This window comes from Adiantum capillus-veneris, chromosome 22 (genome assembly GCF_014529385.1).
Source record: "Adiantum capillus-veneris isolate H3 chromosome 22, ASM1452938v2, whole genome shotgun sequence".
Lineage (NCBI taxonomy): Eukaryota > Viridiplantae > Streptophyta > Polypodiopsida > Polypodiales > Pteridaceae > Adiantum > Adiantum capillus-veneris.
The window spans coordinates 145,357,474-145,381,137 of NC_140952.1; positions in this window are offsets into that span (position 1 = coordinate 145,357,474).

Below are 23,664 nucleotides of genomic sequence, written 5' to 3' on the forward strand. Positions count from 1 at the left end.
ATGTCATTATATTAAGAATAATTGGGTGTTAAGGTCCACCACTTGTCCAACCTATAAGGTTATATATTAAATGGTATTTTTTCTCACCACTTGTAATGCCCATGATATGTTTTACATGGGGGTTTTGTTCCAAGATCCACCACTTTTCCAAGATAACTCTATTCAAACATAGAGAGAAATAAAGGTCCACCACTTGTCCAAGCTAAGCTCCATTGAAACATGGAGAGAATGATGCTCCACCATTTATCCAAGATAGGCTGCATTGAAACATGGAGAGAAGCAAGCTTTACCATGTTTCCAAGCTAGGCTTCATTGAAACACTCTAGGGGGTTTTATTTCAAGGCCCACCACTTGTTTAACCTATTATCCCTAGTAGCATGAGTGGTTTGGTTTCAAGATTCACCACTTGTACACTCTATGTCATTATATTGTGTTAAGGTCCACCACTTGTCTAGCCTATAAGGTTATATATTGAATGGTATCCTTTCTCGCCACTTGAAATGCCCATGATATGTTTTACATGGGAGTTTCATTCCAAGATCCACCACTTGTCCAAGCTAACCATATTTAAACATAGAGAGAAACAAAGGTCCACGACTTGTCCAAGCTAGGCTCCATTGAAACATGGAGAGAAGGAACCTCCACCATTTCTCCTAGATAGGCTCCATTAAAACATGGACATAAGTAAGTTCCACCATGTCTCCTAGATGCTAAGCTCCATTGAAATATGCAAAACCCATGATATTTTGTACATGGGTGATTTACATTCAAGGTCAACCATTTGTCCACCCTATTATCCCTAGTAGGTTTGGTCTCACAATTCACCACTTTTCCACTCTATGTCATTATAATAAGAGGAATTGGGTGCTAAGGTCCACCATTTGTCCAGCCTATAAGGTTATACCTTGAATGGTATTTTTTCTCACCACTTGTAATGCCCATGACATGCTTTACATGGGAATTTTGTTCCAAGGTTCACCACTTGTCCAAGCTAATTCTATTGAAACATAGAGAGAAACAAAGGTCCACCACTTTTCCAAGCTAGGCTCCATTGAAACATGGACCTTAATACCAAATTATTCCTAGTAGCATGAGTGATATTTTGTACATGGGGGGTTTGCATTCAAGGTCCACCACTTGTCCAACCTACTTTTCCTAGTAGGTTTGGTCGCAAGATTCACCACTTGTCCACTCTTTGTCATTATATTAATAATAATTGGGTGTTAAGGTCCACCACTTGTCCAACCTATAAGGTTATATATTGAATGGTATTTTTTCTCACCACTTGTAATGTCCATGATATGTTTTACATGGGGATTTTGTTCCAAGGTCCACCACTTGTCCAAGCTAAATCTGTTCAAACATAGAGAGAAACAAACGTCCACCACTTGTCCAAGCTAGGCTCCATTGAAACATGGAGAGAATGATGCTCCACCATTTATCCAAGATAGACTCCATTGAAACATGGAGAGAAGTAAGCTCCACCATGTCTCGAAGATGCTAGAGTCGATTGAAATACCCAAAACCCCTGATACTTTGTACATGGGGGGTTTACATTCAAGGTCTACCACTTGTCCAACCTATTATCCCTAGTAGCATGAGTGGTTTGGTCTCAGGATTCACCACTTGTCCACTCTATATCATTATATGAAGAAAAATTGGGTTTCCATATCTAAATGGATCTTTGTTTGGATAAGTGGTAGACCTTGAGACCTAAATACCCATTCTACACTAGAGCATTGGTTAAGCCTTATGCACTTCAAGCATACCTTTAAGAACAAGTAGTAGTTATTAGTTGACTTAAGTCTAGTTGACCTCCATGGTATTGAGACTAAGAGAGAGTGTAGCATAAAAAAGAGTCAGGATTTTAATTTGACTTTCTTTCTATTAATGAGTAGATCATAGATGGATTTTGGTATCTAATAAAACCTTAGGGTAGACAATGTAAAACTCATGTCTATTGTTGTGTTTGCATTAAGTGTTCTTGTTCTTTAATTTCAGAACCATTACAGAAAAATGGATTGGCTATATGCTGGCATAAATTGAAGAAAACTATTGAATTACCCATCCAACCTCCTCCAAGACCTTGTCCAAGGAATGAATCACCTCCTTATCACCTACCACTTTCTTTCAAGGACATCAAAAGAGTACTTATCTTGGATCTAGAGGGGTTACTTCTCAAGACAATTGAAATGAAACATGGAGATTCTATGCCATCTTGGGCTCAACACATGCGACTTGTGGAGGATAAAGATGAAGTTTATCATGTGGTGCGACCAGACGCACAAAGTTTTTTGGATTTTTGTGCTGAATACTTTGAGCTATGGATATGGAGTTGCTATAACTTAACAAGGGTGCAACGCATCACACAAAAATGTTTTCCTGAGCAGTATACCAAGTTCAAGGTGTTTATGAGTAACAAAAATTGCCAAAATCCAAATATTATGTTAGGATTTACAAGGGTTTATCACAAAAATTTGAGTGATATTTGGAAGATATTTGAGGATTTGGATGCAAACAATACCTTAATTTTTGATGACACTCCATATAGAGTGATGTGGAACATGCCAGGGACATATCTTATATTTCCAAAGATGTGGAGGCAAACTTCCGAGCAACTTCAAAACTTCTTGCAGAGAACCATAATTCCATGGTTGGTAGGATGGTTGTATGCAAGAGATAAGAGAGTCTATACATACAACACAATTGGAAATCAGTATAGTGATTCTGAGACAAATTATGTCCTTGGTGTGTACTTGTCAACACGAAAGAATTGAATAAATATGGCCATAAGATGCTTTTTTTATTCTAGTGTGTATCTTTCAACATTTGTATAATTTGATATAGTCTTTTTTATAAAAAAACAAAGGTGTGTCAATTTTATGAACACTTGAATGGAGTGCACCCTACTCTAAGGGGACTTCAATGTACTATTGGAGTGCATCCTATTGTAAGGGGACTCTGATGTATTGCTAGAGTGCACCCAAATTTTTGGAGACTCATTTTTTATTTGATTGGGGCCTATGTTGGGTCATATAGTAAAAGAAATTCATTTTTTGTCAATTCATATCGAGGTTGCATTTATTTGTAACTATGAGAGAATTGATGTTTGATGTCAAAATAAAACTTGTAAGTATGGATCAGAGAATTCATGGACTTTAAATATGTGAAAGGGATCTTTTTCTTGGGCACAAATGTTTGCTTCAAGAATTTTGTCATTACATACTTTACGTGAAAGAGTTTTAGAACCTAAAAGACTTTGAAAACAAAACTATGGATCTAAGTGCATGTATTCTTGAATGGCTTGAAAGTTGATGTATACATGCATGTCGCCTTGATGAAGATTTAGATCTGACAAGATGCAAAGCTAGAATTCTTGGAGTACGTTACCTTTGTCAATTTGGTAATAACATATTTAACTTTCTTTTATTATGGGTGGAAAATATATTATTATGTGCATTTGGAACCTAATTGCTTGACCTTCAAACCAAGATTCCTATGTTATTTTTTCATATACTTTTTTGTAATGAATTAAGATTGTGGATACAAGGTCCACCACTTGTTCAAGCTAGATCTAAGAAAGTATATATATTGAGTCTTCAAACTAGTAAACCAAGGGAAGAGAGAAGTAGGGTCCATCACTTGTCCAAGCTTATCTCTAGACAACATAGAGAGATGTTAGGTCTACTAATTTTCCAATATAGTCATGAAGAAATGATAGAAGGTTGATCCACTTGTCCAACCTATCATCTCTAGTAAAATGGGAGGTTTGGCCTTAAGATTCACCATGTAACCAACCTATACTTCATTGTATTATGAAGAGTAGAAAAGCAAAGCTCCACCACTTGTCTAAGGTAGTTCCAAAATCAACATGGAGAGAAGCAAGCTTCTCCATTTGTCCAAGATAGGTTCCATTAAAACATGGAAAACCTCATATATGTTGTACATGGAAGCTTTTTTCCAAGGTCCACCACTTGTCCAAGCTAGGATCCATTAAAACATGGATAGAAACAAGGCTCCACAACTCGTCCAACCGTTATAGCTGCAAAGTGTACCGGTAGTCTAAACTAGGCATGGGAAAATAATAGAAGGTCCACCACTTATCCAATATATTATCTCTAATAGCATGGGAGGTTTGGTCTCAAGATTTAGGAATTGGCTAACCTGTATTTCATTGTATTATGATGAATTTGGTTTTAAAGTCAACTACTTATCCAAGCTATAAGTTTATATCTTGAATGGTATTCCTTCCCATCACTTAGAAAACCAATGATATGTTGTACATGGGGGGGTTTGTTACAAGGTCCACCACTTTTCCAAGCTAGTTTCATTGAAACATGGATGAAGACAAGCTCCACCATTTGTTAAATCTAGACTCCATTGAAATCTAGAAAATCCATTCTATGTTGTACATGGGGTTTTTGTTTTAAGGTCCAACACTTGTCCAAGCTAAGATCCATTGAAACATGGAGTAGAGAAACACTCCACCACTTGTCCAAACTAGGAAACATTGATAGTAGTTGGCTTAGTTTGAAGATCCACCACGTGTCTAAGCTAACTCTATTGAAATATAGAGAGAAGCAAAGGTCCACCAACTGTTCAAGCTAGGCTCCATCGAAACATGGACAGAAGCAAGCTCCACCATTTCTCCAAGATAGGCTCCATTGAAACATGGAGAGAATCAAAGGTCCACCATTTCTCCAAGCCAAGCTCCATTTGTCCAACCTATAAGGTTATATCTTAAATGGTAATCTTTCTAATCACTTGGAATACCCATGATATGTTTTACATGGGGGTTTTAATCCAAGATCACCACTTGTCCAAGCTAAATCTATTGAAACATAGAGAGAAGCAAAGGTCCACCACTTGTCCAAGCTAGTTTCCATTGAAACAAGGAGAGAAGCAAGCTCCATCATTTCTCCAAGATAGGCTAGCATGGATAAGTGCACCTTGAAACCAACCTTCCTATGAGGCAATAGAGCATATGCTACATATTTTATGTATGCCCCATGCCTCAAATTAAGAAGTTATAGATTAGAAGTGGACCTTGCTTGAATGTCACATGCAATAAATTAAGGAAAAATAGCCAAGTGGATTGTATTCCTCAATGGATCCTTGCTTTCACAACTTGTGAACCTTGAGTCACTTTTACATTAACTTGGACAAGTGGTGGACCTAGAAACCAAGATCTCCATGTTGAGATAAGTTGTAGGTAGGACAGTAGAACATAGACAACGATAATGGATGCAATATACTCGTCTCCTAATAATCCAATTGATTGAAACCATGGTATTTTAGTTGTTTTCATTGTGTATTGTATGTGCATAAAGTGGAATGAGACCTTAAGAAAACTCATATTTTTGACAAAATCTCTATATTTTGTACATGATATATTGAAAGTTTTCCAATCTGGGAATTGGGATTTTTCCACTTTACCTAATATGGTCTTCTTACATAGTAACTTCCATTGGCACAACTCCCTTTAACCTGGTATTTTGGGATTCATGCGATCCTACCATTGGTATTCATAATCAGAACTCTAAGAGTGGAAACACAATTAGATGGACAGGCCATGAGATATCGGACACAACCTTATGGGCTTACAGAGTAACTTCCATTGGCACAACTCCCTTTAACCTGGTATTTTGGGATTCATGCGATCCTACCATTGGTATTCATAATCAGAACTCTAAGAGTGGAAACACAATTAGGATGGACAGGCCATGAGCTATCGGAGAGACTAGACACCCTGGAACAATTAGATGAAACTCGACTTAGAGCGATAGCTGGGATACATGCTCAAAAAAAACAAATGAAGGCTTTCCATGATCAACATGTGATTGGAAAGGAGTTCCAAAAAGGGGATTACGTCCTAATGTATATCCTCAAATAACACTCCAAAAAACTCAAAAAGCGAGGGATGGGGCTTTTTGTAATACATGACATATCACAAAGTGGCATTATCAAGCTTGCAACATTACCAACAGAGGAGATGCCTAATTGGACGAGTGGCTACAAATTAAAGAAATATCTTCCTCCACTGACACCCCAAGAACTCGCAACAATACATGCAGCAGCTCAATGCAAAAGACAGGCACAAGACATTTGAGAACATGCACAACAGGAAGCCAAAATGAGAATAATAAAGCACAAGGAGCAGGTAAACTTTCAAAGAAAAGCACAACAACACGATGCTATTGAGACTACTCCAATAACATCCATACAATAGCAGCTACATGCTTAGGAGGAATGGATCAACGTATTAATTTACAACTTGCAGATGGCACCATCGAGCGAGCATTAGTGGACACTTGGGCCAGAGCTAATGTGGTTAACTACTCCACTTTCAAAAAAATCACGTGGGAGCCTCTAATGCCAAACACTATGGGGTTCAAAGTAACAAACAAAGGCACTATGGACAGTCTAGGCCACATAAATTTACCAATCACCATTGATGGTACAATTTATCCGCATCAGTTTCATGTGGTCGACAATCAGCATCTTAATGAAGCAGTTATTGTGGGCGTGCCATGGATGCGCACTTATCAAGCCACGCCCAACTGGCAGGTCAATACCTTACTACTCAAACAAGAGGGAAAATCTTTTTCCACGCCATTCATACAAACAGACCATGTGCGGGAACCTCTACCATCGCCACATGCACCAGCTCAGCGACATTCCACAATAGGGTCAAGAAAATAAGGGGTAAAAAATCCATCATGCAAACCAATCCCAAGCAATTGTGGATACCAAGATGACAAAACACTACAAGTCTGCGTACATTGCCTACACAAAAATCAAACCTAGCCAAATTGCCTACGACTTTTGTCAGACAAACTAGGCCAATGCAGCAACACCCTCGGAAACTAAAACAAACTCGCTCACACGATGCCTCTACTAGAAAATCCACAAGCAAGCAATTTCAGTGGCAACCAAAGCAAACCCAACAAGCAGCATCAAAACTTCTGCAGGTCAACGTCAAACACAGGGTGCGTCTTCTCCAATTACTATTGTTTAGACCACATAGCTTCAATGCAACCTCGCTACCAGCAACCACTGAACATATTTTTTAGCACCTCTCTCTCGCACAACATTTTGTTTTCCCATGCATATCCTCAATCAGCATCATAGAGCCACATTATATGGCTATGCATAGACACGTGCTTTGTTTCCATACACTCTAACACATGTTCGTCGGGGACAACTCACTCTAAGAAGGGGAGAAAATGCAGCATGATTATCATTTGTCTATTATTATTATTATCAACTTTTTCCTTTTTTCCCCTTTTTTTTCCCTTCTTTCTTCTTTAAAACAAGTTTTTCAGAGCCTCACAAACTCTTAGTTGGCATAATCATGAGCTTTACCGTCACCATCCAATACTAGAATAAGAGTATGTATGTAAGGGAGGCTACACTAATTTTGGTTAATTTCTGGCCAACTAATAATGATTGCAAATAATTTTCTTTTACAAAAAAAAGACAAAAAATCAACAAAAATTGATAAGTCGAGCCAGGAAAGTCGAAATTGACTTTTAAAACCAAACGCCAAAACTTTAAAGCAAGGACTTTGAACATGGCAAATATGGAAAGATTTGACACAAGATGAATTTTAAGACAACTTTTGAAGGATTAAAACTGCATATCGAACGCCATTTGTCAACCGAGTGCCAGAATGATGAACGGTTTGAACCGCAGGTGATATGAACAACAAGACATGATCAATGGCGGTAAGTATAAATGGGGCATTCCGGGTACATTAGGAACATATAGTCAAATGGGGCAACATAAGCTCATTTGCATTTATAGAGAGAGAGAGAGAGAGAGAGAGAGAGAGAGAGAGAGAGAGAGAGAGAGAGAGAGAGAGAGAGAGAGAGAGAGAGAGAGAGAGAGAGGAGCATAGAGTTCCCGAAGTTGTTTCTACCCACTGCGACCACTTTCGTGGATCTTACTACACCAGATTTGACAGGTATGATCATTAACCTTGTAAGAGCATGTGTGTATGCCCTCAACAGTGCCAAAACAACAGATCAGAGCAGTACAAGGTCACAAAATTGGCAAACTAACAGGGCCAATGGGAAAGTCCAAAACGCATCAAAAGCCAAAAATATTTCACCAGTAGGTCCCAAATAGATGACAGGATCATGCAAGATAAAAACAGCAGCAAAAAGTGGTGGAACATGGATCGTGATCCATGCTACCCTAAAATCATAAAAATTTCTACAGGAACAACCTCCTATAACTGGTTTTTCAAAATGCATCCCAACATAGATCGCGATCCATGTCCCTTTCTGCCAAAATCAGGGCAAAAGTGGCTCACTAGCTGGGCAATGTAAAAATAGTATTGGTGTTGCAAAACGATCACAAAAAGTGCTCTTAAGATCATCAAATCCTCCTGGAGTGCTACTTTCAGTCAACAAATGGTCCTTTGGTCATTTTCACAAGAAAAAAGGGTGGGATCCAAGAGAAAAACTCATGAGAGGTCAAATGCTAGGATGCCAGCAAGACCTATAAAGAAAGACTAAAGACAGAGTTCCCAACAAGTTTTCAAATTACTGCTAAATTCAATTGGGAGACTTTACACTCTCCTTGGAGCCTATCAAAAAGCAAATGTAGCTTAAGGATGGTGGGAGGATCAAAACTAAGCAAAGGATTACTTGCAAAATGGTGAAAATTGCAAGAATCAATTTGTCTCCTCAATTGGATTCAATTTTTGATGGACTTTGACAAGGAGCTAGGCAAAACTATAAACTACAGACCTACATCATTGGGGATCAAGACAATGATAGACCTCAGGCAAAACCTGTGTTCAAAAATGGGTGCAAGGAACAGATATGGTCAAAACGGAAAAAACATGACCATAAGCTAGGAAATGGGGCAAACTAAGGAAAAACATGTCAAACTTGAAAATATTTCACCAGTGTACTAGGAAAACCTATAGGATCATATGTGCAAACAAACTGTATCAAAATTCTTCCCGACATGGATCGCACCCATGTACCTTTTTGTTGGCCAATCAAAGCAAAAATCAGGCCATCTGACCCAGTATGTTCAAGAAAGCTAAGCCATGATGTTTCAAGCCATTTGAATCCCAAATCCACTTCAAAATGCCAAAAATCTCTAAGTTTGCATCAGATTTCCAAAATTTAGCCCAAGTGTTAAACCATTGATTTAAATCCCAAAAATTTTGGACCAAGACATCATCTAGATGAACAGTACCAGATGGTATCATCAGATTTCCAAAATGTTGCCCAATATGGATCACGATCCATGCACCTCCAACCCTAAATCCAGAGAAAATTGCTTAGTAGCATCCCCATATGCACAGGAACAACTTCCCCAAGTTAGAATATTAAAATTCTTCCCAACATGGATCGCGATCCATGCTCCTTTTTGCCAAAATTCATCTGCTACATTACCTCCCTGTGCCTATAGTAATCCCAGATGCACTGGTGAAATTTGTTCAAATTTGGGGTAGTTTTGACAAAGTTATGCTCAATTTTCATTTTATGGTCAAGTTTACACTTTTCGACGATTCTGATCAATGGATAAAACCTATTTTCAATGCTAAAATTGACAACAGGATGCCTCGAAGGAAAGCACAAAGGGAGTGGAATGTTGCACCCTATGAGATAACCGATATCTCCTCAAATGAGAAAGCTCACATCACTGAGCAGGTACTTGAAGCCATTCCGGCTAACATCTTCATCGGAAGATTTCAGTTAGTAGACAAAGAAATAGTAAAGGCCACAATCTTTCCACGGGAAATGTGGACTTTGCACCATAAGCCACAAGTGCGAGCAGGGGGCAGGTGCCTACAGTTAGATAGCTTCTTACGATTGCCTCCTTGGGGAACGGACTTTAGACGAGCTCATGAGCTCATAAGTTCAATTCAATACAATGGGGAAGCAACTCTGACCGACAAAGATGGGGTAGTCGTCAAGGTAAAGATAACAACAAAAATTATCAATTAAGCCCTCCACCTACTGCAAGGGACACACAATCTCCTGCAAAAGACAAAGGAAATAGATAATGATAAAGCTTTCTTGAAGCAAAAAGGCCACAAGTTGACGTACCAAGACTTGATATAATCAAAAATTGAACTGTCATTGTGCCTTATATTGCAACACTTCAAAGTGCAGAAGCCGCCTAGGTATATAGAACCTTTGTTGCACATGGTCGTGGTAATGGCAATGGGCTTGGCTGAAGGGAGGGTGGTCAGTTGCAATTTCAAAAATTATCTTCTTGACAATATTGTCGAAGCAAACCTGAAGGGGAGCCAAAGAAGCAAAGCCTACATGAATGACAGATCCATGCTGACGCGCATTGCCTATCAAGCACTAGGGATGATCAATGATCTACCACCAGTCAAAGCGCAGATAGATCTGATCCACAGATCTAAAAGAGCAGTAAAACCAGTGGCGGGACCCTCCACTAGGCCAAAACCAAAAGTTAAGCAGACTAGGCAAAGCGCACCTTTAAAATATTCAGACAGCGAAAAGACAGAGTCAGATGCTTAGAGCAGCCAGGAAGCGGGGTCCCAACCAAGAGACACTCCTTTGGAGTATCAGTCTTCGGAGGAGGAGTAGGACAGCCAATACACACTTGGATATACCCGATTGAGAAAGAAAGTTGTACACGTGGCAGAGGCTATTCCCATTACTCATACCAGGAGGAAAATTGATGAAGCTCATCCATTGAGGGAAAGGCTCCGCCAACAAAAACATGAGGAGAAACAAACCCAAGGAACAGAAGCCAATGATGAGAAAGAGGAGGAAGATACAAAAATCATCCCACTACTACGCATGAAAACAACTGCTTTAGAAAGGATCAAGCAGTAGAAGAGGCAGGAAGCTAAAGAAAAATGGGAGATTGCCAGCGACATGCGACAATGAATTCATAATGAACTCAAGCGAACGATGGAGCTAAGAGAAAAAGAAGAATCGAAGAAGCCACGCATCGATGATCTTGAATCATCTGACGAAACCAACCAAAGCAAAAAAGAAAAATGTAACTTACAAGGGGAGGAACAGCAAGACACACAGGACCAGCAAGGTCAAGACTTTGGTTCTCCCAAGGACACTGAGACACCTCCAGAGACTGCAAAAAAAGGGAAAGAAAAAATTGAAGGCTTGCCAGAGCAGGGAGCGGAGGTCTTGCAGATCAACCGATTGTACCTGCTCTTCAGGCTTCATCTCCTCGAAGGGTAGGCTAGTATTTTCTTGTACATGTGCCGCAACCTCGTTTGACGTCGGATGGGGCACAAAGCCTTCCTTAACACATATCCTGGCTAAGGCTTTACCAATAAGTACCTGTGATTCTTCATCCATGTCGACCAATGAGTCATCAAAACCCCAATCAACCTCGTCATCAAGGCATACCTGCTGAAAAGAGCATGTATTCGACACAACATCCTCATGGACATAATCAGTACTATCAAAAGTCTGCAAAGTAAATCCGCCATCTGCAACAATTGCTTGATATGTTTCCATAGCATCCGAAGGACAAACCGGGCATGATTTTGCACACTCAATTTCTAGCACATCATGGCCACAAGAAGGTTGCCCACTACTTTGGATATGCTCATCACCTTCTTCTACTTCATAATAGCTTTCTGGCCTAGCACCCACCTTTTCAACAACCTGTATCAATTGCATAGCTATCTTGGCCTCATCTAGTGCTTGATGGAATTCACAACCCATTAGCACCTTGGAATCCACAACACCTGCTATCATCTTCACATGCAAAATATCATAAACATCATACCTTGACGATGTCGAGCCTGTCTCCAAGTACCATCAGTGGACATACTTATAGCTTCCTCTTCAAAACACATCAATTATGGCATTTCCTCCACCTCCCTCATGGCCTGTCCTTGAACACCTACTTTCTCTTCAAAAAAATTCATCATTTACTTACTCAAATCCTCTTGGACAAACACACTGGGAGGGACCCTTAACAAGCTGCATTGCGACTTTTGAGGTCTCACAAGTACATGTGATAGCTTCTATACTCCTTCATCACCCTTACCAGCTTGTATCAAATGCATATCAGCATATAGAAAATCATGTACCTCTGGAGCCCTTCTATCCGCCTTAGGCTAGGAACACAAACCGCCTCTGCATGTTGTAGCAAACCCACCTCCAGTTTCTTCTTCACTTTGCAGATTTTTACCTTGGCAATCTATACAGCTTCAAACACTGTATCTTACCCAAAATACAACCTTCACAAACATGCTTCACAGGTGCTTCAAGAGGCGGCAAAGAAGCAACCATATCAAATTTTTGCAAACGCAACAAAATGGTAAAATTTAAATGCCCAAAATGTGCATGCAAAATTTTTGCATTTGAAACAGCCTTTGAATCCACAAGTGCATTTGCAAAATTTTTCCCACACTTGTTATACAAAGTGAGCTTATACACATAAAATGCCAGATATAAAAATTTCATCACCAAAATTGAGATCATGAACTGTACATTTTTCATCCACAAATTTCACAACAAGAACAAGTCTAGCAAGTGCAGATACACAAAAGAGTTTCTTCTTGATCCTTGGTACATAAAGTGCATCAACAATTGTAAAAGAACTACCATCCGCAGTAGTAAGTACAATCTTTTCAACTCCCTAGAGTGGATAAGAGGCATTGTTAGCACAAGTGACTGTATTTCCACGAGGGACAGCCTCAAGAAAGGTAAACAAGTCACGATGAGAGGTAATGTGCTTTGTAACGCCATTGTCAAAGTACCACACATGTGAATCTACATCAATTGGCATACATGCATCATGGATATAAGGATCATAAGTGCACTCTGCACTAAATGCCCACTCTGAATCTACATCAGCATCACAATCTCCTTTCACAGGAGATTCTACAATAGTTGCACTTGTAGTGGAGCCAAACTATTTCTTATGAGCCTCTTTGGCCTTGAACTTTGGACACCGCTTGATCAAGCAATCATTAGATTTTCAATAATGGCAACGCATCTTCTTTTTTCCCTTTTCACCAAAATTCCCAGATGAGGTTCTTCCAGTAGAAGCATTAGCAACAAGTGATTTTCCACTCGCCAAAGAACCATGAGAAGTGGCTACATTGTTTCTTCCACCTTTTCTTTCAGTAGCACACTGTTTAGCTCTGTTCTTTCTTGAAAGTGTGTATAATGCATCAAGCTTGACAACATCAGGATTTCCTTGGGTCATAAGTCTCCAGGTACTAGCAAAAGTCTAGTAAGAATCTGGCAACACATCAAAAACTATTTGCACAATGGAATTGTTAGAAATGACTTCGCTTGTAGAAATAGGTTTTTGATTTATATCCTTGATACTAGCAAGGAAAGTTTCCATTTCATCTTCCTCATGCATAATCTTTGACTATAGCTCTTTATGCAACAAGCAATTTTAGCCTCATTGCAACTTTCATAAAGACCAGCCAAAATATCCCAAGCCTATTTTGCATATTTAACTGAACGAATGTGAGGAGTAATAGTGTGCTTCATGGATAACACAATCAATGCATGAGCTTGTGCATCTCTAACATCTCAACGAGCTTGCTCAGACATAGGCAAAAGATCTCTAGACGCAACAACCCTGCCACCAAAACGTGCAACATCCTCAACATCGTGTGTATCCTTAGAACTTGGATGTATATCAATGCCCTACACAACATTCCAAACGCCTTTTGACACAAGAACATGTTGCATCATGTAAGCCCACATTGGATAATTGTCCCCATCCAATTTATCCTCAGCAGTAAACATCTTGAACACATCTGTGTTGTTACCAGCCATTGCCAGTGCTTGTACCTAATGTGAAAATTGCCTAAAAGGAGGAGAAATGAATCAATACCAACAGTTTCTATGTAGCACAACTTATAGAAGACTATAAGAGACCTGTTATGCAAAAAACGGCACTGACAAAAAATCTACACAACAGGACGAAATTGCCTACGTAGCACTGCCTATAGTGGAAACGGAGGTCAAAATGAGCCTGAATCAAAAGCCTAAGCAGGCCAATCTCTATGAGCCGTCCCAAATTAATTGTCAACCAAATCTCACCCAAATTGGAGAAAGTGGGCATGCATATGTTGGCGATGCTGGTGACTATGCTTGGGAGGACGCAACTTGCTCTAATACCAATTGTTGGAAATAGGGTTGCAGGGAAACACACATAGCTTGGAGAAGACAAAGAAGCTCAAGGCACTGTTGGAATTAGGGTTGCAGAGAAACGCACACAGCTTGAAGAAGACGAAGGAAGCTCAAGGCACACAATAGAGAGTGTGTCACTTAGTGTGCAATGGAAAGATAGATAGCCCTAGAGTGATGGGCGTAATGCTTGGGGGGAAAAACCTCCTAAATAGGGGAAAAGTGCTCCGACGGTCCTAGTGTGTTCACACACATCACTACCACATGTATATGGTAACAATTCCCCCCTGGAGTGAAGCGATGAACGAGAGATGGCACATGAATAAAGGGAAGTGCCATGCCCTAATGGACATGATCAATCCACAAAGGGGAGTAAGCCCAAAGATTTGCGGAAAGCTTCAAGCTTCTCACGAGACAATGCCTTTGTGAAAAGATCTGCAAGGTTGTCCTGTGTTGGCACATAAGCCAAGATGATCTATCCTGTTGAGAGCCTCTCCCTGACATAGTGGTAATGCACCTCAATGTGCTTTGTGCGAGCATGAAAAACTGGGTTCCTCACAACTTCCAATGCACTCTGACTGTTAGTGTAGATAATGTTGTCAGTGTCCTGTCCAACACCCAAATTAGCCATAAGGCGTCTGAGCCATACACACTCAACCGTAGGCTGTGAAGACTGCCCTGTACTCAGCCTCACAACTCGACGTGGCCACGGTAGGCTGCTTCTTGCTCAACCATGATATACATGAACTGCCAAGCATGAAACGAAAACCACTTGTGGACACTCGCGTGTCAAAACAACCAGCCCAATCTGAGTCCAAAAAAGCATGTAAATCTGGCGGCAATGATCCCCCCTCCGGATAAAACAAGCCAAGATGTAAAGTGCCACCAAGGTAGCAAAAAATCCTCTTGAGAGACTGCCAATGCTTAGACCCTAGGCTATGCATACATCTGCTGACCTGTGAGACTGCAAACTGAATATCTGTCCTCGTGTTGCATACATAAATGAGGCAACCAACAGTAGTTTGATAAAGAGTGACATCAGCAGGATCGCCAGCATCATGTAGATTCAACTTCAAACCTGTTTCCATGGGAGTGGCAATAGGTTTGCAATCCTCAAGTCCAAACTTACATAGCAATGTCTCTATGTAACTTTTCTGACACAAGGCAATATCACCATCACACTGCTTAAACTGCATGCCCAAATAATGATGCAACAACCCCAAATCTTTCATCTTGAAAGTAACATTCAAATCAGCCTTAAATTCAACAATATGTTTCTCATTTGGTCCAGTGATCAGCAAATCATCTACATAAAGAACCACAATGAGAAGTACATCACCCTCACGCTTTACATACAATGTGCTTTCTGTTGGACTGTTATGAAAGCCTCGTTTGACCAAATGAGTGTCAGCTTTCTCATACCAAGCACGAGGAGATTGCTTCAACCCATACAAAGCCTTCTTACATCTGCACACTTTGTCCTCTTGTCCTTTTATGACAAAACCGCGAGGCTGTGTTACATAAACTTCCTCAAATATGTCACCATTCAAGAAAGCAGTAACAATGTCTGATTGATGTACATCCCAACCAATGCACATAGAAAACACACAATAGTCATACGACAAGTGGGAGCAAAAGTCTCTTCATAATCTATGCCTTTTTGCTGTGCATAACCCTTTGCAACAAGTCGAGCCTTATGGCAATCGATCTCACCATCCGGCTTGAGTTTCAACTTGTAAACCCACTTTGTACCAATGGCCTTTTTGCCAGGAGTCAAATCACATAAAGTCCATGTGTCATTTTCTATAAGTGCATCATATTCTGATTGCATGGCAGCCATCCAATTTTCTGAATTTTGTGCTTCATCAAAAGACAGAGGCTCCTCAACATCATGTAAGCTACACACAGCCAAAGCATAACAATCTGATGCATAAGATGCATGGTGAGAGCTTGAAAGAGTACGACTAGACAAAGGTGCATCCAATTTACTGTCATGCAAAGTGTGCACCAGCCATTTTGGCATACCTCTAGCCTACTCATTTTCAGCCCTTTCCTCATCAAGTACATCATGCGTATCTACATCAGTAATAGGCCGATCTATAACATTTTCAGAAACCCCCATAGGCTGTACATTTGCCTCATTGGAGCTTACATTCGTATTTCCACCACCAAAAAGAGGCAACAAAGTGTCATAAATGTCTTGTGAGCTTACATTATTGTCTCTAGTACATGACAGCAAGGACTGAACAAAATCTTCCACAAACACTACATCCCGTGAAACCAGAATACATTTTGTTTGTGGATGATACAACATGTAACCTTTGCTTTCAGCACTATAACCAACAAAAATACATTTGACAGCCTTATCATCCAATTTTCTGTGTTGTGTTTGTGGCACCAAAGCATATGCCAAACAACCAAAAGCACGCATGTGCTCAATAGAAGGATTTCTATCATGCCATTCATATGGAGTAATAGACTGCAAAGCTTTCGTAGGACACATGTTTAGTACATAAGTGGCACACATGATGGCCTCAAGCCAAAAAGAATGCGGCAAAGATTGAATTTTGACCATACATTGTGCCATTTCCGTAAGTGACCTGTTTTTCCTCTCAGCAACACCATTTTGCTGAGGTGTATAAGGCACTGTACATTGGTGTTTTATCCCATGACTAGCCAAAAATGCATTGAATTCATGAGACATATACTCCCCCCCTCGATCGGAACGGAGGGTGCCCAATTCCCAAAGTACCCATGTATCTATTTTGGTCAGATTGATCAAGATTTTCTAATTTTTATTTCTTTTTGACAATCGAGATGCATTTTTGAGTGGTTAGCATGTAATTTGTCACATATTACCTCACAAAACAGACGATTATGTCCACAAAGATAACACATAAGTGTAGTCATCAACAAAATGTCAATCATTGAAGAACAAGAATACATCCTAATTCCTCTCAATCCTACCACACATTGGAGAGAGAGAGAGGCATGCTTGCACGCTTGAGTTGCAAGATCAAGCGTTGCAAGATCTCCACAAAAGAGCAGCAGATCGTGAACATCTATCACCTGATGGCTCCCAAACAACAAGGCAATTCCAACCACGGCTTGGCGGTGGCAACCAAGAAGTTTGGGAGTGCCGATCACACGCTCAGTGTGACAGGATGGACAGTAGAGCAACGCAGTGATCTTGGCGTGACTGTGTCGAACTGCTCTCAACGCAGAGTAGCTTTGAGGTGGTTGTTGGCAAACAAGAGCACCACCTACACGCATGCAACCGACGACAAAGAGCAATACCACTTAGGTGTTGTGGAGATGATCGTGCCCGACTATGAGCAGGTAGATTTGCGCTCTCTCTCTCTCTCTCTCTCTCTCTCTCTCTCTCACACACACACACACACACACACACACACACACACACAATCATGTCACGAATGACCACACACTACGTTTTATGTTTTCTTGTATAGCAGTCGTGTTTGTGATCGTTCATGATAGTGTGTGAATGCGTGAGAGTGTGTGTGTGTGTGTGTGTGTGAGAGAGAGAGAGAGAGAGAGAGAGAGATATGTTAGCGTCTTCAAAAAGGAAGGAAGAAGGAAGAGAGAGAGAGAGCGAGCTTTCTCATCGAACAGGGATGTCGCGTGCCTCCGAATGTATGTGGGCAAGCGCGATAGGTTACGTTGTTGCCAAGTCCATTGTGCAGGCAATGGGTGCATGCCAAGCTTTTCTCCCCACAACCTCTGCTGCCGTTACTGCTGCTGGTGGGCTATGGCGATGTCCTCCAGCTTAATGTTTTGATGTGGAACTCCTATGTGCGGAGCCTCACGGCTTTCTCTTCCCTGCATGCCACCATAGTCAATTTCGCATCCAACTTTCTCATCTACAGACTTGCTACCTCTCCTTGTAGGGCTCCTTTGTTGGTCGCAATATTCACGTGTTGTTGCGAAAAAAATCTTCTCAACAAAACTATATCCCATGCAGCGAAGAGACCCTGCTCGCCGTCGCCTCTCTGCCTTTCATTCCACCTCAGGGTTCAGGCACAACGACCCACGTTACCAGTGACCCAGTGTTAGGGGAAAATCATTTCTCCAAGCATACAAATTCCCTTTCTTGAATTTTCCAAGAGGAAACTTAAAAAATTAGGTTTATTTTTTGGGTTTTTACACTAATTTTCTCTATTTTGGGGTGGGATTTCTCCTTTTCCCCTTGCCTTCAATTGGCATTTTTGAAAATGAAAACGGCACGATACTAAGCTGAGACACATTTTTCCCGAACATTAAAGTACCCCCAATATTTTGTCATAAATTCCCAAAATGCCCTTCCAATTTTCTAAAATTCCCGAAATAGCCTTGGTTGTGAGATGAAAAGTTGTAGCTTTTCATAAGAAGATTGTTTTTTTTATCAATATAAGATGATAAAATTAGAATTTGAGTTGGTTATGCAGGCCTTGGAGATGAATTGCTTCATTAATTTTAGACATAATTCTCTTTTTTTACGAGGTTATTTGTGACAAATTACATGCTAAACACGGATCTCAATTGTCAAAAAGGAATAAAGATTAGAAAATCTTGAGCAATCCAACCCAAATAGATACAAGGGTATTTTGGGAATTTCCATAAATTAAAGGAGTATTCTGGTAATTTTTCCTAGAAAAAAATCAGGGTCCACTGTATTTTAATCGGTTGAAACTATAAAATCCCAGTTAGATTTTGAGCTTGCCTTTAAGAAAACCAGGAAATTTACACAAATTTTAGTGTAATTACCGGCGAAAGCTTCAAAATTTGACCTAGAAATTGGGAGAATTTCAAGTTTGCCCTTATTTTCATGGGTTCATTTGCAGTTTAATATGTATTTTTGCAAAAGCATATTCTTTTAAAATTGTTATGTTACTAGTATACATAAAATAATGGGTCATTACATTTCGTACGAAATTCGTATGAGGGGGGACGGCTCATTGCGAGAACGTCCGTATCTTGTCCATATGTAGGGGGTAGGTTAGCAAGTAAGATACCGTACATAGGGGGGTTTCTCTAATTTTGATAAACGCAGGTGACATCCCCCCATTACTAATAGTGAATCCCTCGGGGTTGCGTGTGCGGAGTGGAGTCTACAAAGATGATTGGAGAAACCGTAGGCACTACGCGCATCTATAAAAGCCCCCTCTAGCTAAGACCACGGTATCTACACTTTAAACTTGATGCCGCAAGCATAATCTCAATATAATCAGTGGAGCTTCATATAGCTACACCACCGCTTCACCATTAGTGATGGCATCTCCACCGCTAGCTGTCGTAGCCAAGCTCCTAACGGTGATGTTGTCGTGCTAAAGGTTGGACTCTTTGTCTCCTAAGTGTGATGTTGTCATGCTAAGGTATATAAAGGATAGCTCTTTGTGGCATGCTCGCAGCTTCCCTACCATCTCTTTTCTAATTGATTAGCATTAAATCTACGTGCAAACTTTAAAATATGATCCTGACAATGTTTGATATCTGTCCTTGCACATTTTGTGTTACCCACTTTCAATGCCAATTTCTGTAAGTTTCTTGCTGAGGTCAGCTCATTGGTGATGATACTCATTATAATGGTATTATGTTTCTTTTGTCGTTCTCTTAAGATGTAATCAAAAGGATTATGAGAACCCATGGGATTTTCTCTTACGTTTTTGCTACATTTTTTGGGTGGAAAACATTAAGGATTTTTTAGTGTGCATTACTAAATTATTAATTGTTTTTGTATTTCTTATTTTGTGAAATATATTGTCTGCATTGACTCTACATAACACCATCTAACTGTGTGTGAAAACCATTGATGAAGCCTCTCTCTCTCTCTCTCTCTCTCTCTCTCTCTCTCTCTCTCTCCCCCCCCCTTCTACACGACGTCTATGTGTGCTACTCCTGCTTCCGACCGAGAAGGCAATATAGAAAAAGACATTAGCAGGGGGTGTCCTCCTCTTGAGTTCATGCAGACACCAACTCTGATTCATCTCAATTTGCAGAGAATCTCTTTCTCTCTCTCTCTCTCTCTCTCTCTCTCTCTCTCTCTCTCTCTCTCTCTCTCTCTCTCTCTCCACACATTGATGGGTTTGTGTGAGGTCCCCACCCCGTCATCTCGAACGACGGTTCTGATGGTAAACCTGATGGCCACTAGATCTATAGTGGAGGCCAGGCAAACAAAGTGGTTTAAGGGATCGACTAGCGGACGAGCTCTCATCACCAAGTGAATTGAGTCGAGCCTACTAGCAACGAGATCTAGCTCCATCCGGGAGGGGAAGCATGACTAACCAATTATCGGTCCTAAGACTCACCTTCCAGAAGGAGAGAAGTCTCGAGTGCGTTTTTCCCCATTGCTTTCAGAGGCACGTACACTTGGGACTTCACTGCTTTGGGTGCAATGAGCAATTCTATCGTCATTTTCCGTACTATGGGGATAGAGAGTTCTCGACCAATCGGGACCACCCTTCTCATAGGCATTGGCAACCCGAGCCAAGCCCCCACTTTCCACCCCCATACTCACACTTTGTCTTGTGTGTCCTAATTACTAACACATTTGTTGTTGTTCAACATATATATTCATTGATTAATTCTGATTCACAAGTTGTGTTAAGACAGTCCTTCAATCATTTTTTCAAAGCGGCACCAAAACAATCATTCTAGTAAAAATTCACTCAATAGCTCATTTCATTTAAACTTCCAATGTCCTGGAGGCACAAAATCCCCCAGAGAGTGTTAACTCCACTCGTTGTCACCTAGTTTCCCATACAACTAGATTTGTCCACCGCATAAAAAGCACGACGTGGACATCCCACCGCAAAGAACGCAAGTCGTGGGTATCCACCGCAAAGAACGCAAGACGGGGATCAAAGCCCTAAGCTAGGTAATCCTAGCTACTACAAGAACCTTGCGAGCTGCCCCCTGTGATCAATAAGGGGATCATGACTAAATCAACATTGGAATTAAAAATGAACTAGCCGAGTTAATTTTCCCTAGCAAACAGTCTTTCCTACACCAGACAGTATATCCTGAAAACATTCTTTCCTACTTGAATTTAAATGCATCAATTAAAATGTCGTGGTCTCCATTGGATCTTCCAACATGTTTTGGTTTAATGTTACTTTCCTACCTTACCGAATGTAATGTTATTAAAATATACATGAATTAAAATTAGACCTACTTCAATAATCTCCTCTTGATTGCTTCGTGAGATCGCCGGTGCTTGCTCGACGATAGGAGCCTTTCCCTTTCCGTTGGTGTTGCTTGTTCTGGTCTCATGGTCATGAGATCCACCAAAACGGATCCTCTTTGGGGCCATTATACTGACTACTAAAGATGATGAATTTGGAAAACAACTAGTTTCCAATATTACCATAACAACCATAAACGGTCCGGATACAACATGGTTAGCCTTATCAAGCAATTACTCTTATACGAAAGGAGTAGATTAACTTCAAGAACGGTTATTACTCATCTATCTATTTTTGGGTAAATTTGGAGTAATATTAGGTGATCCAAGTCATAATTACATCAATATAGGATAGCATCTTCTCCTGAACTTAAGGAAATTGACTCTGAATTAAGGTTCTTAGCTTAGGCAATTGGAGAATTCAGTTCTTGCAGTTACTTGCATAATTAGAGTGGTTGAATGATGATTTTAGTGTACTAATTCCTTCTCAAAAATGAACGGAAAGATGCAGTTATGTCTTATGCATATGCGGAAGAAATTCCGTTCTCTAGTGACAATTAATTTTGAGAGGGGGAATTAACTCTTCTAATTACACATTAATCTCTTGCAATATGAGTTTAATCCTTTAATTAAACTCTTTCCTAATGAAATGATAGATTGGGGTTGTTTAATTAGTTACATTGCTAGAAATTGGGTCGATCTCCACTACTCAATCATTGAACTGACTAATTGGTAATTCCTTCTTACTAACCATGGATTAATTTGTGATTAGGAGGTTGACTTGATGCATAATTAGCTAATGGGATTAAGAAGGTGACACTACAAGAGGTTGTGTGCTCTTGTGACGCTGTTAGCGACGGAAATACATTGGGTTTTTATAACCCCCGGCGTCGCTAAAACCGTCGCTACGAGCGTCGCTACGAGAGCGTCGCTATATGCGTCGCTATAACCGTCGCTATATAGAGACGCTCATAGCGACGGTTATAGCGACGTTTACACAGAAGACTATAGCGACGCTATAGAGCCATAAATAGCGACGGTTATAGCGACGCCCGAGAGAATTTTTATTTGGTGACAGGGCATTGAATGCCCTGCCACCCATCAACCATATTGTACTTGATTCACTTTTTAAAAAAAGTGCAAGGGTAGATAATAGACCCAAAATAGTCACCCACAAGACGCATTGTTTGCAAAATTGACAATTGTACACATCATAGGCAAAATGAATTGATTGGCAAATGTAATAATGACAATTGTACAACATCATAGGCATAAAGAATTGATTGGCAAAAGGAACTGCGGTGACAAATGTAATAATATACATGGTTCAAAAAGACGTATAAAATCTGTCTCATGATACATAAGCTATGAGAAACCCTAAACTAATGCTATCTAGCTACGGCTAAACTGACGTCGTCTAGTCAGACGTCTCATCGCGTCCAAGCGGCGTATCTGTCGGATTCTGCAAAAAAAGACAATAAGACAGCTTTCAGTAAGTATAAACATATAACGACATTTATAAAACAATACAAAAAATAGAAAAGAGTAAACCCTAATACTAACCATGCCGCCGCGAGAACTGAGAATGTCCATCAGGGCGTTTAAGCCCTTCCTGCTTGCGTACTCGCGCTCGTACGGTGTGGGATCACGTCCTGTCATCGACCACAGTCAAAACATACAAAGATTTCATTATGTTGGAATTAAAAAACTCATAAACCCTAAACTATCGAACATAAAGAGCAATGCGAAAACACTTACAAAATCGGCCTCAAATGATGCCCATCCACCGCTCGCTCCCCAAGTGGTGCGAGCTCCCTGTCTCTACTCGCGCTCTGGCTGCATCCTTTTGTTGCTTCCACTTGTCGGGATTCTCGCGCGCTGCTTTCTTCCCATTCTTCCAATCTTCTTTGGCCAGCCAATCTGGCCTGTTCCACCCATTCTTGATTGCTTTTTGCACTTCGGAACGCTTGTGTTTGCAGTATTCGCGCATTCGAATCTTCATCAGGTCTTCATTGAAGCGCTGATCCCGTGTTGGAACGGGAAACTCATCATGAAGTATGCTGATGACTCTGTTTTATAAATCACTTGGTACTTCACTCCATTTGTTTAGTATGTAGTGTCTAAACAGCTGAGAGCAAAGACCACGCATGCGCGAGATCACCTTCTTGCCGTCATCATCCATGATGCCGCCGCTGAAGTCGACGGAGTAAGACAAGCCCTCTGGCCGGTGACGCGTGAACCTGGGTGTCCCGACAGGGGTTTCTAGCGGCGTGTCGATGGGGGTACGGACGTCAGGTGTCTCCACCGGCGTCTGGGCCCCGAAGCGAGGAGTGTCGAGTGGGGTGGCTC